Source organism: Rhamphochromis sp. 'chilingali' (assembly GCF_963969265.1).
Source record: "Rhamphochromis sp. 'chilingali' genome assembly, chromosome: 13".
Classification (NCBI taxonomy): Eukaryota; Metazoa; Chordata; class Actinopteri; order Cichliformes; family Cichlidae; genus Rhamphochromis; species Rhamphochromis sp. 'chilingali'.
In genome coordinates this window covers 18,237,522-18,255,156 of record NC_137940.1, presented here as the reverse complement: position 1 = coordinate 18,255,156, position 17,635 = coordinate 18,237,522, and positions in this window count along the sequence as shown.

The following is a 17,635-nucleotide window of genomic DNA, read 5'->3' as shown; positions in this document are numbered from 1 at the left end:
CTCATGACCCCCCAAGTTGACAGGACAACACAGATACGTGTTAAAATTCTTAAAATCCTGTTTAGAAACCTAAAAAGGAATTTTCTACCATTCAGTAGTCATTTGTCTTAAACAATCAACAAAAACATGTCCCAATTTAACCACTAAATTTGTCGTATCCTCACTTAATCATCAGACCAGTGTCTTTGTCTTTTCACGTTAAGTTGTCGTCCTGCAACCCAGAGAGTTTATTTGTCAGTAATGTATAAACTATATCATTTAAAAACAGGTGTATGTTAAGTGTCGCTACTTTAACCTTGCATGTACGTGCACATGTATGTAAGCTGTTTCTTCATTGCATGTATGGGTGCGTCTGTATATAGAATAGAATAGAATTCCACTTTATTGTCATTGCACATGCACAGGTACAGGGCAACGAAATGCAGTGTATGGGTTAATCTAACTTTTTCTCAAATGAGGCATTTCTCTCACATGCACATGTGTCTGTACCTCACACTTCTCATACCTTTCTCTGGTTGTGTGTGGTTTTATTTGTTTCGGTCATTTACCAGGAACATCTTTTCCTTTTTTCCATGTCTTCCGCCAGAGGTTAACACTGGTGAGATTCAGGGACACAGCACCCAGAGCAGTTCAGCGAGAAAAACCTGCCTAAAACTACATTCTCTCTTTTTTTTTTTTTTTTTTTTTTTTTTTTCCGGGAGGGGTGGGGACAACTCTGGTGTCCAGCCGTGAATTTTAGCCAAAGCTTGGCCTGTCTTCTGCTGCCGTACTCAGGTTTCCAGGTTAAGAAAAAACACCTGTATGAAGACACTAAACATACCTTTAGTATTTGTGTAAACATAACTGCCTAAATTATTGAACTGAACCAAGGATCAGTTGAAGACCTTATAAATCCTGCTTCATTTCCCGTATTTATCACTCACTCCTAGTCTTGAGGAGGGTAGATTTAACTCTTTACTAACTTTAAACCCCACAAGTAAAAATTTCATATGTTCTTGACTGCAAACACAAAAACTGCTTGATGTTATTACTAATCATTTTCCTCCACAACACTCCAAATCATGTTCTCTCTTGTGTCCAGCAGGGGAATAAGGTGACCTCTACTCTCACTGCTTCCCCAGTCAGAGACAATATCTCACTCACACTTCCACACTTTATTGTTTTCCCTTTTTCTTGACTATTATTATTTCACAGAAAATCAACTGACCTACTTCTCCTTCCTCTTCTGTCATGCAGAAAGTCACACACACACAGCACTCGGCCCCCACCTTGTCTTTCTCTCACAGACACACCTACACACACACACACTCTAATCGTCCTTTCACAACAAAACTTCACAAACGTCCACTGCAACAGTTTTAAGCACGCAAAGCCAGCGAAAATTCACTCTCACATTCACTTCCCTAACAACTACAAAGTTTTCACATAGAAAAATAATCCAGACAATCTACCATGCACCGTTTTCCCTCCTTATACGAGAGACTCAACCAACTTTTAAAAGCTTTATTTACACAACATCAAATGAAGCACAGATCTCTGCCTTTTCCAGGTAGAGAAGAAATACGACCCAACTAAAAAATCTCCCAGCAATCACACAAAGTTCTCAAATCAAATCGTTTTTTCACACTCTGGATCCACACAGAAGAAATTCAACAACACAAGACAGTTTATACAATTTACACTTTTAAATGCACACACACACACGGGTAATTTATATACAATATACACACGGGCCCGCATAGACGTCATATGCTAGAAGAGGTTACACCTAACTTTTTGACTAATTTAAAAGCACCTATAGCCCAGGCCTAGCCTTGCTGGTCAATACACACCTCGGGAACGCCCTCCCGATAGCGCTCGAATTCCTAAGAAAACACCATATGCCAGAACAACTTTATCTCACTTCTCTATTTCTCTGCTGGTGTTGCTAAATTTTTGACTAATTTAAAAGCATCTTTCAGCCCAGAGCCTCGCTCTTGCTGATCAATTACCCGTCTCAAGTACGCCGCCTTGAAAACGGCCTCATTACTAAGTTCTAGTACTTTAAAACTGCTTCCCCGCCCGGACACCCGGATCTCCACCAGCGGCGTGAAATATCCCAGATCACGCTTTTGGCTTTACTTAAAGTTCACAAGCTCCTGACGTTTAAATAGGAGGCAGCCGGTCCGCGACTCTACCTGCCAATTAATGCAGTATAAGACACTCACTCCTAGAATGCCTGGCCATTAAGGGCGTCCCAACATTCCCCCGGTAGGCCAACCGAGCTTAAACATAACAACGCGTCCGTTGCATGTGGCGTCTGCCAAAACGCTGAACAACTGCATTCATAGGGGCCGCGCCCCAGTCCTAATCAAATTTACTTATTTTAAAAGCCTCACTGTGGGTACCCTGCCCTCCAGTTTAATTACCTGAGACCCAAAACCGCGTTTTTGCTACCCAATCAAAACCAAATTATCCCTACACTACCGATTGACTGGCTGGCATTCCCAGTCAACCCACATTTAAACCTCTTAAACCGTATTTATTTGTTTCCACACACCTCAAACCGTATTAACTTAAACACATAACTTCTTAACTCAAAATTCACCCCCAAAATAAACAGCAATGAATTTAGTCAGACTACTTTGCCCTATTTTAAAACTAATTACACAAGATCACTATGGACCAACGCCAGAAGCCCAGACTGAGTGAATATTATTTAATTAAATTTAGTTTTAACTTCCAATATAGCGCCTTTGGATAAAAATCAACAGGTGGCACTCACCTTTTCTTATGTCGCCTGGCGTCACTCAGACAGGCTGCTGGCCTCCGCCCCTGTTTGTCACCCACACGATAGCTGCAAGCTCCCCTCCTCCCCAACCGGAGTTTCGGCACCAAGTTGTTACGTCTGGTTCAGTTTGGGTAAGAAGGAAAAACAGCCGAGTCCGTGTAGGTGACAAACATAGTGATTTTATTGCACACTTCTAAGACAGAAGCATGGGAAGACAAGCGTACAGCCACAGATCTCCAAAGAGTGGACAGCTCCCCGTCCTTATATAACCCATGATGACGTAACACAGTCAGACCTTACTGGAAATGATAACAGTCTCCCCATAGTCCAAAGTTCTCCTTATACAAACATCAGATGATACTTTAGAGAAAACCAAGTGTGTGACATGTCATGTTGTGCAGTTCGGTGAGCCTGTGTGTCCAACTAGAGAATGTCCTGACATGACCTCCCTGTGTAAATAAGGGTGAACGTGCGTGTTTACATAACTCTCTATGTGCATGTTCTGATGTAGGCCTGCAAATGAATTAGAACAAGGTCCTGCTGGACCCTCCAGTTATGGACGGTGAATACAATGCTGTGGATACCATTTGAAACTTGATTACAATGATGATAACCTGCATACATTAATCTTTACTCAGATTACCATAGATATAAAACAAAGATTATACTGTCCTCAGATTCCACAATGATAAATGATTAATGATTGATACTTCTAATTATAACTGTGATCATAAGAATACAAAATAAAATATCTCCTGGTCACAAAACCTGGTAAAGACCTATAGTAAACGTTTGACCTCTGTTATTGCCAACAAAGGTTATGTTACAAAGTATTGAGTTGTATTTTTGTTATTGACCAAATACTTATTTTCCACCCTGATTACGAATAAATTCTTTATAAATCCTACCATGTGGATTCATGGATTATTTTTTCACATTCTGTCTCTCACAGTTGAAGTGTACCTCTGGTGCAAATTACTGACCTCTGTCATCATTTTAAGTGGGGGAACTTGCACAATCGGTGGCTGACTAAATACTTTTTTGCCCCACTGTAGCTACAAACAGACTCTGTATTTGTTTACTGACAGTCAAACAAATCCACATGTGTCCTGATTTGTCGGCTGTGACTTATTTAGTCTAATTCTCTGTGGACAGCAACAGAATCACCAGTAGGAATGAAAGGCTCATCCATAACTTCAGCCAGTCTTGCAGATGGTAAAATAATTTACTGGGGACGATGTTAAGCCAGGAACTCTCACACACATTTAACCCACAGCTCAGCAGAGCTGGCCTGTCTCCTCTGTGGCTTTGTATGTTTGTAACACCAGATGCTGCAGTTTCTGCACATCTTTTTAAAATATTTCTCTTTATTTTGTTCCTTTTGTTTATTGTTTTCTCAGTCCTTGGCATGACGTTTGATGTTTAGTTCAGAGTAGATTAGTATTATTAGATAGGTTTTTTTTGCTGAACAATTTCATTCCCATGTGGTCTTATCATCTAATCATCATCTGGACTCATCACTTGGTCTTATCATCTCTGTGGGACACTATACTATGTGGGAAAACTGGGCCACCTACACATTCCCTGATACATTACATGCACAGGAGCAGCCTGTCCATGTATGCGATGAAGCTCCCAGCACACAGTTGTTGTGCTGATGTTAACACTCCGCAGTTATTGACTCAGCAGAGCATTGGGCACTTTTATGCACCACACACCTCAGCAACCTCATTTCATTTGGTCTCCCACTTTGTGATTGAGTTGCTAAATCGTTTGTACCCTGTTGTGCACCTCTGAGTGACTGACTCTGTCACATAAAGGCAGACTGCATGGCTGAGTGCTTCAATAAGAGCGAAAACGTGTGATTCAAATAGAGTTGTGATTTTGTTCTTTAAGCATACGCCAATCTTTTACAGTCAGGGCTGAGCTGAAGATTTTCAACTTTAATTCCAGCTGTTAAACAACTGTATTGTTGAAGAATGACGGCCAGCTGTATGCACAGTTGCCCACTGGAAGCGACCGACATCCTCCTCAGGTCCTGTTTTGTTAAACCTGACTTACATTCATGTTTGGTGATTCTCATTAATAAGCTCTTACAGATCACATTAGCTCTAAATTGTGTCTTTTGTGCTCCCTTCCGAATTTATAGCTGATTGGTTATTAATTTACTACCACATGAGGTCAGTGACATTATCTTAATTTGAGGGTGTAGATCATTTGTTCCTCGTTAGCGCTTTTCTTTGTTAATGGTCACATTACCCATTTATAAGTAATTAGAGTGTGGATCGTATCCTGATGTTGCAGGAGCGTCGGTAACCTGATCACGTGATTTCTATGCAGCAGTGTGTGCACATTTGTGGAGGCCTGCAGACTCCATAAAGCATGTCATGCATATACTCTGTGCCATCCCATTGCTCACAATCCTTCAATCATTTAATAAATAAGTGGTTTCACAGGCTCAGCAGCTTCCTTAACATACAATCTTTGTATCGCTACTTTTCAGAGAGATACTGGAAGAAAAATCCCAGTGGATACTCAGAGAGAGATGGGACAATGTGATGACATGCTGTACAGGTGGAGAGTCACTCTCTGCTCTTCACTAGCATCATTTAAACTGAATCGAGCACTGCAGAGGAAATGAAATGGGAAGGAAGAGGCTGTTGAAAGAGACACAGCATGCGAGGCGGAATCAGAGGGCAAAGAGATTAGCCAGGGAGAAAAATTGGAAAAGAGAGGAAATACACAGCAAATATGGGAGAAAAAGAAGAGAGATGAGACAGAACAAATTGGATGAAAGTTCAGAAGTGGGAAGGCAGAAATTGAGGAAGCAATAAAGATGTGAGAGATGAGCAAGAGAAGAGGGGAAGGAGAGGGCAGCACAGAAACTAAGAACACAAAAGCTTTGAGAAAGGAAAAGACATTATTACCCTTTGATGTGGAGTAACAAGCAGTCAGAGCAATCAGAATTTGGCTCTCAGGCAACGGCCCCTCAAAAACACACAGGTTAATCAGGCCTGTGCACGGTGATGTTGTGTATTCACAGTCGCAGGTCTGGTCTAATGATCCCCCCACTGATAGTGGGAGAGCAGCCTAATACATCACTGTGTGTGTGTGTGTGTGTGTGTGTGTGTGTGTGTGTGTGTGTGTGTGTGCGTGTGCGTGTGTGTGCGTGCTCATTGATGAGATTACCCCTCTTGTAGAAGTGGTACATTGCAGATATGCTGGACACACACACCCCTCCTGCACTCTCACAGCTCAGCAGATGAAACGCAGATGGCATGTTAGTGAAAGAAGCGGAAGGACGTTTGTACGCACAGAGACACACACGGGGAGTTATCCTCTTGCTAAGCGATGCTACACTTGTGTATTTTTGCGTATTCTATGTTGTGTTTAAAACTATCGCAAATGCAACTCAGCATAAATGCATGAGTTGCATTTGCTCACTGCTAAACAGATCTGTAGTGCTTTGGTCTGTAATCTGAGAATTTGACAGATTTTTTTCTGTATCCTCAGAAAATCCAAAAGGACAGACTCGGATTGGGAACAGCTTCAAGCCTTCCACAGCAGTTCCATCACTTCTGGGAGCTTCACTAATATAAACATTTAGTAAGTAAGATTTCTACTTCTGCTCACACTCAGCTGTGTACTCGATCTATAAATCATGTTGTAGGCGTAGTGTCGTGAAACTCTCTTGCATCACAAACACGTCTCCAGTTGTGAGTCATCATTTGCACTCTTGGTGGCGCTGTCACTTGGTGTTCGCTCGCTCTGCGGTAGAGTATCACTTCCTGTTCCTGCTCAAACACAGTGGTGTTTCTGAGTAGCTTATTTGCTTAGCAATTTAATTAACAACTTTTAAATACATTCTTCTTTCATAGTATAATTTTCACGTGCTTCATCCGAAGCACACTTTCTGTGTACTCACTACCTAATTTATAGCCAAAGTATTCACTCACAGTCTCTGTACTGTTTCGCTAGCTTAGCTTAGCTCGTAGCCGACTCGTTAGCACCATGGCTACTTCACCTGTCCCTCCTGCACTTTCTTGCTCATTGTGTCAGATGTTTAGTTACTCCTCGGCCTCCTTTAGCAGTAATGATATCTGTAACAAATGTAGCATATTTGCAGCTCTGGAGGCCAGGATTACTGAATTGGAGACTCGGCTTCGCACCGTTCATTCACCCATAGCTAGCCAGGCCCCTGTAGCTGGTGCAGCCGAAGATAGCATAGGCCCCGCTAGCTGTTCCCCGGCAGACCCCAAGCAGCTGGGGAAAGAGGGCGGCTGGGTCACGGTGAGGAGGAAGCATAGTCCTAAACAGAAGCCCCAGGTACACCACCCACCCGTTCATGTGTCTAACCGTTTTTCCCCACTCGGCGACACACCCGCCGGGGGTCAAACTCTGGTAATTGGTGATTCTGTTCTCAGACATGTGAAGCTAGAGACACCGGCAACCATAGTCAATTGTCTTCCAGGGGCCAGAGCAGGCGACATTGAAGGAAATTTAAAACTGCTGGCTAAGGGTAAACGTAAATTCAGTAAAATCATAATTCACGTCGGCAGTAATGACACCCGGTTACGCCAATCGGAGGTCACTAAAATCAATATTGAATCGGTGTGCAACTTTGCTAAAACAATGTCGGACTCTGTAGTTTTCTCTGGTCCCCTCCCCAATCAGACCAGGAGTGACATGTTTAGCCGCATGTTCTCCTTAAATTGCTGGCTGTCTGAGTGGTGTCCCAGAAACGATGTGGGCTTCATAGATAATTGGCAAACCTTCTGGAGGAAACCTGGTCTTGTTAGGAGAGATGGCATCCATCCCACTTTGGATGGAGCAGCTCTCATTTCTAGAAATATGGACAAATTTATTAAACCCCCCAAAATATGACTATCCAGAGTTGGGACCAGGAAGCAGAGTTGCAGTCTTACACGCCTCTCTGCAGCTTCTCTCCTCCTGCTACCCCCCCAAAAACCCATCTCCATAGAGACTGTGTCAGCTCCCAAACAGACAAAAAACAAACTAAAAACCAGCAACAAACAACTTAAACATAAACAATTACAAAGAAAGAACAATAAAGTATCCACATCTGAACCAAAGAGTAAAACAGTGAAATGTGGATTATTAAATATTAGGTCTCTCTCCTCCAAGTCTCTGTTAGTACATGACTTAATAATTGATCAACAAATTGATTTACTCTGCCTTACAGAAACCTGGTTGCAGCAGGATGATTATGTTAGTTTAAATGAATCAACACCCCCGAGTCATTCTAACTACCAGAAACCTTGAAGCACAGGCCGAGGGGGCGGTGTGGCAGCAATATTTCACACCAGCCTGTTAATTAATGAAAGACCAAGACAGACTTTTAATTCATTTGAAAGCCTGATGCTTAACATTCTCCACCCCAGCTGTGAAACTCAGAAACCAGTCTTACTTGTTATCATCTATCGTCCACCTGGGCCTTACACAGAGTTTCTGTCTGATTTCTCAGACTTTATATCTAATTTAGTTCTGAGCTCAGATAAAATAATTATTGTGGGTGATTTTAACATCCATGTAGATGCTAAAAATGACAGCCTCAACATGGCATTTAATCTGTTATTAGACTCAATTGGCTTCTCTCAAAATGTAAAAGAACCCACCCACCACTTTAATCACACTCTAGATCTTGTTTTAACATATGGCATAGAGACTGAACATTTAACAGTGTTTCCTGAAAACCCTCTCCTGTCTGATCATTTCCTGATAACATTTACATTTACAATAATTGATTACACAGCGGTGGAGAGTAGACTTTATCAAAGTAGATGTCTTTCTGAAAGCGCTGTAACTAAGTTTAAGAATATAATCCACCCACTGTTATCATCTTCAATGCCCTGTACCAACACAGAGCAGAGCAGCTATCTGAACGCTACCCCAACAGAGGTCGATTATCTTGTTAATAATTTCACCTCCTCACTACGTACGACTCTGGATACTGTAGCTCCTGTGAAAACTAAGGTCTCTAATCAGAAGTATTTGACTCCGTGGTATAATTCTCAAACACGTACCCTAAAGCAGATGACTCGTAATCTGGAGAGGAAATGGCGTGTCACAAATTTAGAGGATCATCATTTAGCCTGGAGAAAAAGTTTGCTGCTTTATAAGAAAGCCCTCCGCAAAGCCAGAACATCTTACTATTCATCACTGATTGAAGAAAATAAGAACAACCCCAGGTTTCTCTTCAGCACTGTAGCCAGGCTGACAAAAAGTCAGAGCTCTTTTGAGCCAACCATCCCTTTAACGTTAACTAGTAATGACTTCATGAACTTCTTCACAAATAAAATTTTTATCATTAGAGAAAAAATTACCAGTAATCATCCCACAGATGTAATATTATCTACAGCTACTCTTAGTACCATTGATGTTAAGTTAGACTCTTTTTCTCCAATTGATCTTTCTGAGTTAACTTCAATAATTACTTCCTCCAAACCTTCAACGTGTCTTTTAGACCCCATTCCTACAAAACTGCTCAAAGAAGTCCTGCCATTAATTAATTCTTCGATCTTAAATATGATCAACCTATCTCTAATAATCGGCTATGTACCACAGGCCTTCAAGCTGGCTGTAGTTAAACCTTTACTCAAAAAGCCATCTCTAGACCCAGCAGTCTTAGCTAATTATAGGCCAATCTCCAACCTTCCTTTCATATCAAAAATCCTTGAAAGAGTAGTTGTCAAACAGCTAACAGATCATCTGCAGAGGAATGGTTTATTTGAAGAGTTTCAGTCAGGTTTCAGAGCTCATCACAGCACAGAAACAGCTTTAGTGAAGGTTACAAATGATCTTCTTATGGCCTCTGACAGTGGACTCATCTCTGTGCTTGTCCTGCTAGACCTTAGTGCAGCATTCGATACTGTTGACCATAATATCCTATTAGAGCGATTAGAACATGCTGTAGGTATTACAGGTACTGCACTGCAGTGGTTTGTATCATATCTATCTAATAGACTCCAATTTGTGCATGTAAATGGAGAGTCCTCTTCACACACTGAGGTTAATTATGGAGTTCCACAGGGTTCAGTGCTAGGACCAATTCTGTTTACATTATACATGCTTCCCTTAGGCAGCATCATTAGAAGACATAGCATACATTTTCACTGCTATGCCGATGACACCCAGCTCTATCTGTCCATGAAGCCAGATAGCACACACCAATTAGTTAGACTGCAGGAATGTCTTAAAGACATAAAGACCTGGATGGCCGCTAACTTTCTGCTTCTTAATTCAGATAAAACTGAGGTTATTGTACTCGGCCCTGAAAATCTTAGAAATATGGTATCTAACCAGATTCTTACTCTGGATGGCATTACCTTGGCCTCCAGTAACACTGTGAGGAACCTTGGAGTCATTTTTGACCAGGACATGTCCTTCAACGCACATATTAAACAAATATGTAAGACTGCTTTCTTCCATTTGCGCAACATCTCTAAAATTAGAAATATCCTGTCTCAGAGTGACGCTGAAAAACTAGTTCATGCATTTATTACTTCCAGGCTGGACGACTGTAACTCATTATTATCAGGATGTCCAAAAAACTCGCTGAAAAGCCTTCAACTAATCCAAAATGCTGCAGCAAGAGTCCTGACAGGGACTAGAAAGAGAGAGCATATTTCTCCTGTTTTGGCTTCCCTTCATTGGCTTCCTGTTAAATCCAGAATTGAATTCAAAATCCTGCTCCTCACATACAAGGTCTTAAATAATCAGGCCCCATCTTATCTTAATGACCTTGTAGTACCATATCACCCTATTAGAGCACTTCGCTCTCGCTCTGCAGGCCTACTTGTTGTTCCTAGAGTATTTAAAAGTAGAATGGGAGGGAGAGCCTTCAGTTTTCAGGCCCCTCTTCTGTGGAACCAGCTTCCAGTTTGGATTCAGGAGACAGACACTATCTCTACTTTCAAGATTAGGCTTAAAACTTTCCTTTTTGCTAAAGCATATAGTTAGGTCTGGACCAGGTGATCCTGAATCCTCCCTTAGTTATGCTGCAATAGACTTAGGCTGCCGGGGGATTCCCATGATGCATTGAGTTTTTCCTTTCCAGTCACCTTTCTCACTCACTATGTGTTAATAGACCTCTCTGCATTGAATCATATCTGTTATTAACCTCTGTCTCTCTTCCACAGCATGTCTTTTATCCTGTCTTCCTTCTCTCACCCCAACCGGTCGCAGCAGATGGCCGCCCCTCCCTGAGCCTGGTTCTGCCAGAGGTTTCTTCCTGTTAAAAGGGAGTTTTTCCTTCCCACTGTCGCCAAAGTGCTTGCTCATAGGGGGTCATATGATTGTTGGGTTTTTCTCTGTATCTATGAAGCGCCTTGAGGCGACTTTTGTTGTGATTTGGCGCTATATAAATAAAATTGAATTGAATTGAATTGAATTGAATTGAATTGAATTGAATTTTCACTAATACTTCAAATTAGTGATATTTTTACGCCTGCTCAGAAAAAACAGCTAAATTTAACCCAGCAATCATAGAAGCTCAGTGAAAATGATGTGATTTCCTGTAATTTGTGGCTTTTGTCATGAGTGGGAAATAATCTGCATCATGTTACTGACCAAGCCTTGGCAGGGCCGACCTCTGAGGTGCGCCGCATTTATTAATCAAAGGCTTGATCATCATTGGACTGCATATTAAGATCGAGACAGTCGCTGTGACATCACTCTCATTCATTTATGATGTTTTGAGTGTCAGTATTAATATTTTGGCTGCTGCTTGTTGAGGGTTTCTTTGAAGAGTGACCACACGGTAGTAAATATCCGCTCATGCTAGCAAGCCTGGCAGCGACACTGTATCCATAAACTGTGTGGATGAATTTCACTGACACAGCTACGTAACAGATGAACAAAATAATCTCGTTTAACTCTCCAAAGCTGAAGCACGAGCTGAAACATCACCACACCTGTACCTTTGTAACCCGTCTGTGTGCTACGCCTGTCGATGCGGTGTGTTCTGGTGTATAAATAAAAGGCAGGAGACAACACTGGATCTCTGGGCTGTTTACTAAGTCGCAGCAACATCTGCGAGCTGCAACATGAAGAAATACAGAAGTGTGATCCGTGCGTGTCGCACCTGCTAGGACACCTCTGCTCCTGCCATGCTGAAAGGAGCTGTGCCTTGCAGCTGTGTTAACTCCACAATAATATAATACATCAAATACAATCAATTGTTTTTAAAATATCAACTTAAGCCCTCAAAAAAATAAATAATATAAAGTAATGTATCACTGGAAAATAATCAAAAACAACTTATAAGAATAATACACAAAATAATACAAAAACAGTTAAACAATCAGACAAAGAATACAACTCAATAACAACATTTAGATGATGCTTTAAAACGTCATACCTTAAACCTTAAACTCAAATCCAATTATCTTAATAAATGCCATTTAACAGGTAATACAGGACTGTACCACAAAAGCAATTCATGAAATATCTCCATAACTGCAACATACAGAAGTACAGAGCTGTGATCTGTGTGTGTTGTGTGCTTGCTAATACAGCAGTCCCCAACCCCTGGCCCACGGACCAGTCCGTGAGTCGTTTGGTACCGGGCCGTGAGAGTTGAGGCTCGGGTGTGAAATTTATGGTTTTCGGGGGTTTTATTGTTAACTCGGTTTCCCTGGGTCTTTCCCTGTGTTGTAGTTGTGTGTCTTATTGTGAAAGAAATATTTACATGTTACCATAGCGACCAGAGAGCATTAAGGGGCAGAGAGGAGGATGTTACTCTCAATGTTGTTGGTGCATTTCAGGAGGTTGCTGCTAATAAATTTACACAATTACACAGTGAATTCATGTTTATTATTATATGTACAAAATACCACAGTTTGTGTCTTAGTCGTATTATTTTACTTTGTTGTATTTATCTGCCACACCTTAAAGGCCTTAAAGGCCAGGCTAAGTTAGCATGATAGTATAACACCTGGATCCTCGGGCTAAAACTCATTAAAAACTTTGATTAGTGTACTCAGCCCTGTAGAAGACTTACACCGAACGAGTCCGATATCAAACAGGCCAAAAACGTGGCAGTTCAGTCATATGTAAATTACAGCTTGTGGCCTTTAGAAACTGTCATTAGCTAAGAGCAACGTAACAGTGACTTACTGACCAGGGAGCACATGCACACACCTGCGTCACAACCACACGAACACACACAGACTCAGAACACATAAATGCAAAAATGCAAAATGAAATATTTAATTAAAAAAGGTTGTTTTGGTGAAATTCATAAGCATTTAACACATATGCTACACCTAGCTAACGCTATTATAGGGCAGCTCCTATAGCACGTACAGCACAAACAAGGTGACTGAAAACTGGACACAGGTATGCAATCTGTCTTTGGATCTTCAGCAGTACGTCACAGGCTCGTGTGACTCAGTGGTACAAGTAAGTCTTTTTTTAAGTCTTTCGATTGTGTAAAATCCAAAAACTACAAAAACTTCTTATTTTCTCAAACTAACGAAGTTGAAAACAATGAAACAGTAACAAACAAACAGCACTTAGTAGATATTTTGTAAAGAGTGTTTGTAGTTATACTCGCCACAGCCTAAGCTCTAATCAAACATGTTTTTTTCCACCAGTTTGGGGAGATAGGGTCGTAAATCCTTAGCTGCTGAATCAGAGAGTTGTTATGATTTGTCAGCAGCTGTGTCCTGCTTGGTTTGATGCAAAGCAGAAATAATATCAGTTCTTATTAGTGTCTAACAGTGTCTTACTGTGAAGTGGCTTTTTTAAACACAATACTCTGTACTTTTTGTGCGTGAGTAGATTTGCTCTTTGGCCGCCACCTGCATGTCACCACCTATGAAAAGTCTGCAAAGTGCTTTAAATACCAAAGTGATAGTAAATGTCAAATGCTCATAAAAATAAAAAACAAAGAAAATAAGCCACCACTAGACAGCAGAAGATAAACATTATGTTAATAAAATCCCAGAATTAATGTCTGCATATTAATAGTGTGACTCAGCAACTAACTTTAAGCAAGTGATTTAAATGCTATTATGACAGATAATTAGCCACGCCTCCCATGTAGATTGTATAAAGGAAAAAAGCAAAGCAGGAGTTTTTTAAGGCTGGCAGAAAACTTTGAAAGTGACTCCTGAGTCAGAGCAGGATAACCCTGCCCTGCCTCCTGCCCCTCCTTCATGCAGTGGAAGTTTTGTGTTTTAGGAGAAAACTTTGATGAAACCATATTTTTCACAGGAACTTCGAGAGGGACACGCAGTACAAGAGGAAAAGAGTATTTATCAGAGCATCGCTGCGTCCTTCTCTAGTGTAAAGTTGTAAAAAAAGAGTCACATTTTTTGAAGGTTAACACTGAAAAACATGCACTGAATCTATTTAATGTTTGAAAGCAGTTTTGTTTGTAGGATGTAACCAAGAATTACAAAGCGCAGTAAAGTTCTTCAAGTAGTTCAGCTGTAAACTTTCATGTATTTGTATGTGTATTATTAAAACAAGTATCCAAGATTCATTTTAAAGGGTTTTATGAATTTTTATAAATTCTTTAGATGATTTTGTTAGAGATTGCTTAGTTAAACTACACATCAGAATAAACTCATAAAGGATATAAAAATAAGAACATAACTAATGACCTTACATTCCCCTAGGTATCAATCACTGTAGCACGGTGCGCTTCATGTTAAAGCAGCCGTCATGTAAACACGTGTTTAAACAACTGTGTTGCTAGGCAACCCGGGGTGGCTTTACATTCATTTGTCTGGGGTCAAAATGACATTCTGGGTAAAAGTGATCATAATTTCTTTCTATCGATTCCACACACCCCAAAATTCAGGATTTGATCAATATCTTTATTTTAGAAAAGGTCGAAGACGACGGGATTTTAATACCATTTTAAAAGTGGTGATGCCCTCCAGTTGTCTACCACAATAGTTTCATTGTTTTGTCCATAGATGGTAATGTCAGGAGCAGTTCTGTACTTTACGTGCATGTTTCTCGACAGCAGCCTTGCATTTTGGTTTATTTCAGCTGTAAAAACTTACTTTTAGAGTCAGCCTCCCGTCAGAGGTTGTTATTGAGTTCGTTAGTTGATGTCTTACTAAATTTGCCGTTTCATTTGAAAGACAGCAGCAGTGGTCATCATGCCGCAGTTTCAGCCAGGATGCAAATATCTCAACTAATGTTGCATAAAATTGCATTATTTTAAAAGTTATTTAAGGGTGATTTAAAAGTGATTTTTGAATTAGTTTAGCTGTTACTGATATATTTCTTGAATGTGTTATTCTATTGAAAGATTTATATTTTTGTCTCTTTTGTTAACGTAACAATGGCTGGTTTTACTGGTTTTAAACTAACATGGATATCAAACCAGTAAACTGACAGCCGAACAGGTCAAAGTTAGTCCTTGCATTATTCATTCCAAAACTTGGTGACAGTTCAGCAAACAGATCCTTCAGATTAGCAAGGAAATGGTAAAGTTAGTGTTTTTTTACAATGACAGAAAAACAGAACCTGCCAGCTAACCTTGATACAACAGGAAGAGCTGTTTTCCCTTTTTAATGCGTCTGCCTCAAAGGTTGAAATAATTTGCAGTAATTGCATGCTAATGTAGGCAAAGGTGCCTGGAGGGTAAACGAGTACACAGGAGGAGTGTCAGAAGGTGAGCTGGGGAATCAGCTCCCATCTGCTGCAGCACTTTAGAGGCCGTGGACTCTAACACCACGGACAAGAAAGGACAGATGCTCCGTGGTAGAGACTGAGGGCGCGAGCATCTGTATTTCTGTCCAGGAACAGTCATTCTCTTTGTGTGTGGTGGTGTGTGTCAGAGGGACAGATGCTGGCGTAGCGGGTGCTCCGTCCCCTGACAGGTGACAACTTTAACTGCTTTGAAAACCTTATGGCCAACAGACCAGGGTCACATTGTTAGTTAAACACTTTCTGATTCTCCAGGGCGCTCGCTTTAACCTGCCTTGATGTGCTGGGGGGACTGTTAATTGGGTTCTACTGAAAGTGCACAAAGTCCCTGTTTCATGCCCATAATGAACACTTTGAGACCTGAATGGCAGAAAAATTTGTTCAAACTGTCCGACCTTTAAAATAATGTATATTTGCTCATTCTTGAGCAAATGGGTGAGGAAGCATTACCTCTATGGGGGCTCTATGGGTGCAACGATTTATTAAGACGTGTAACTGTCAAAATAAACCATCTCATCTCTGTAAAATGATGATAATTTAGTGAATGTGCCGTTTGGGACCACCGATACATTCATACACCACCAGAAACACTTTGGATATCACTTTGACGTTAACGTTAAACAACAATGGTGCTGAGCTGCTTCTTTGAACACATTTTGATATGAATGCTACATTATGAGCTGGAGCGGGCGAGATATGACTGATAGGCGGGTTTCATCAATCTTTTTCATAGATTTCTTTATTTTTGTGTAAATAAGAAACATTAGCCAAAAATAAATGTTAGCTTCTCCATAATATTCTGCTTCTGTAGAAATTAAATTGTTTGTATGTATCGGGTCTTTTGTTATGTGTCTAATTTGTTATCTGCAATCAGCTCTGCTCCAGGTGCATAAATCAAAGTTACCTGTGCTGCAACAATCAGCAATTAGTAGGACCTCAGGTTAGAGCCCACCATGCTCACCTGGCTTCATATCACACACATGTCAACATCACCTTCTGAGAGGAGACTGTGAGTCAGACATCCATGGTGGAACAGCTGCAATGATCTGCAGCAGACACATATAAGAGAAGACAGGAATTACAAACCAGTAACATCACACCAGTCAAAATGTGGTTCACAGACTAGTTTGAATGATTTTGTTAGTTTTCCATGAGGTTAAGATAGTTGTGAAGGAGAAGGACTTTGGAGTAAACTGATGTTAACCACCTGACACACCATCCTCTGGTGAAAACTTACCTCAGACTTTGTAAGAGCTGTTTGACCGAGCAGGGGGAGGATTTTGGGATGAGTTGAAAAGTAGCTCTGTGCTGCTTACTCTGTAAATCCCTGTAAAATAAAAAACAGCAAGTGGAAAAAGAGACTGTTATTACAAATATAGAGATAAAATAGAATATTTTTCAGTGTGCATATATAATGATAATGATCATTTTGACACAGATGAATCTTTGTCTTTCCTCCTTGTCCTTGAAAACACCCAGACTGAAGGGCAAAGTTGAGACGAACATACAGGTGAAAAAGTGCCAAAAAGCAAATTTCTTTTTGCCTTGGCTCGCTCATCGCTGTAAATTAGGCTCATATTCCTGGAACTGGTCCAGGGGGGGCATTTCATCTCCTGCAAGACAATTCCTGACTACCACGTTAGAGATGGCTGGCACAAATCAGAGCTTCACACACCAATCATGTTTGTTCAGTGTGTTGCCAGGCTGCAGCTGAGACGGGTTGCAGAGCCAAAAGCAGCCAGCACAGAATGATGAACTGTGAGGCCAGCTATTTGCTTTAACATTAAGCCAGGGCACATTATTTTAAGCCACTAAGAGGGTACTAACATTGCACTAAAGTTCAATTAATCATTATAATGTGCCCTTTTGCTTTGACAGAAAACAGACAGATGTGTAAGTATAAGCCTGTGATCCTGTGTAATACAGTCAGGGAAGGAGGACAGTTTTATTTGATTGGGAAGCAAACTTCAGACTAGCTTAACATAGCACAGAGACAGGAAGAAGCAAGCAAACTTGTGGTTTTACAGACACTTACACGTTAGTAATGATGTGTCCTTTTTCATCCTAGCTGTGGAGAAAGCAAGGTTAGCTTTTTCTCCTATTTCTACTCTGTAATGTAACTGAGAAGGAAACTCTTCAAGCTTCTCTCTGTTCTGTGAAAAGCAGCCTGAGGAG